This window comes from Lathyrus oleraceus, chromosome 4 (assembly GCF_024323335.1).
Source record: "Lathyrus oleraceus cultivar Zhongwan6 chromosome 4, CAAS_Psat_ZW6_1.0, whole genome shotgun sequence".
NCBI classification, from domain to species: Eukaryota; Viridiplantae; Streptophyta; class Magnoliopsida; order Fabales; family Fabaceae; genus Lathyrus; species Lathyrus oleraceus.
Window position 1 is genome coordinate 497,653,754 of NC_066582.1, and position 2,198 is coordinate 497,655,951.

A 2,198-nucleotide genomic window follows, 5' to 3' on the forward strand; every position below is an offset into this window, starting at 1 on the left:
CCTGCGGCATGGCTTATAGCATCCAACACATAATTATATGGTTCAGCATTCACAATATCCAGGCACACTTAAATTCACATGCAAAACCTCAAATATGTTTATGAATTCAATTATATTATCACATGCAAGTTAAGAACATAAAGCGGTATCACATGCAAATTAAGAAAATAACACGATAATAGTAATGCAAACCTGTTTGCAATCGAATTGCAACCTTGAATTGGCGAGCCGGATTGAGTTGGGCGGCGGTAGCTTCGGGGCGGGGAAGCGGCCTTCAGGGTTTCTTCACTCGGAACTCTCTAAAGTAGCCTCTAGGGTTTCCGTGCCAGGGTTTCCGTCCGTCTTCCTCTGTTTTTCGTCCCCCCTTTTCATTACTGAAGTGCTGGTATTTATAATGCCCTTTTTCATGACCTAATGGGCTCAGAACAAAGCCCGAAATTTTTTGTTGTCTGTCAGCCTCGCTAGGCGAGCTGGTAGCGAACGTTTGCTTCGCTAGGCGAGCGTGTAGCGAACGTTCGCTAGGCGAGCGTGTAGCGAACGTAACGTTCGCTAGGCGAGCGTGTAGCGAACAGGCCAGTTTTGGGCCATTTTCTGGATTGGGCCATTCGTGAGCCGGGCCTTCGTTCCTTTGGGATGTCAGTGCCTTGTGGAACAAGTCGGAGGGTCTTGGAAAATGCTTTGTAATATCAACGGGCAAATTTTGGGGTATGACAGCTGCCCCTGTTCAATATTCTTGAACCGAGAGAGTTAGAATGGCGAGTATGCCGTTCGTGGTCTGGAGGTGAAAGATTATTGAACACTAGAATGCCCCAAAAATTTGCGCTTGTCCATTAGTCTTGATGGAGATGGGCTTAAAGATGCCATCCAGGAGGTTCGATGACGAGATTTCCAGATTGTGTCGTACGTTAGACGATATCTGGAGACATGGGTGTCACACCGGGTCATACGCTAGGCCGTATAGTGAGTCATCCATTATGCTGTCGACTTCGCCGGGGAGTCGGAGTATGCTATATACTGCTGGGGATAAGGGATCAGAATGGATCATACACTGGACTGTATCTGAATACCAGAGTGAGCTGTTCGTTAGGCAGATGACTTTGCCGAGGATGAAAAATCAGAATGGATCGTACGCTAGATCGTCTCTGAGTTGAAGATCCAAATGGGTCTTATGATAGACTGTATTGGAGTTGCAGGATGAGCCGTCCATTAGGCTGAATCTGATGATAAAAGGGGGTAGTCGTACACTAGACTACACTTCAGAAATGTACCGTACACTAGGTAGCATCTGAGGAGACGAAGGTCAAATTGGGTTGTACATTAGACCGTATCTGAGCAGACTGAGCCGTCCATTAGGCTGAATCTGATGATAAAAAGGGGGTAGTCGTACACTAGACTACACTTCAGAAATGTACCGTACACTAGGTAGCATCTGAGGAGACGAAGGTCTAATTGGGTCGTACATTAGACCGTATCTGAGCAGAATGAGTCGTCCATTAGGCTGAATCTGCTTAAAAGGGAGTAGTCGTACACTAGACTACCATTCAGAAATGTACCTGTCCGAAGGTAGCATCTGAGGAGGGAGTAGTCGTACACTAGACTACCATTCAGAAATGTACCTGTCCGAAGGTAGCATCTGAGAAGGGAGTAGCCGTATACTAGACTACCATTCAGAAATGTACCTGTCTGAAGGTAGCATCTGAGGAAGGAAGTAGTCGTATACTAGACTACCATTCAGGAATGTACCTGTCCGAAGGTAGCACCTGAGCAAGGGAGTAGCCGTATACCAGACTACCATTCAGGAATGTACCTGTCCGAAGGTAGCACCTGAGCAAGGGAGTAGCCGTATACCAGACTACCATTCAGGAATGTACCTGTCCGAAGGTAGCACCTGAGCAAGGGAGTAGCCGTATACCAGACTATCATTCAGGAATGTACCTGTCCGAAGGTAGCACCTGAGCAAGGGAGTAGCCGTATACCAGACTACCATTCAGGAATGTACCTGTCCGAAGGTAGCACCTGAGTAAGGGAGTAGCCGTATACCAGACTACCATTCAGGAATGTACCTGTCCGAAGGTAGCACCTGAGAAAGGGAGTAGCCGTATACCAGACTACCATTCAGGAATGTACCTGTCCGAAGGTAGCACCTGAGCAAGGGAGTAGCCGTATACCAGACTACCATTCAGGAATGTACCTGTCCG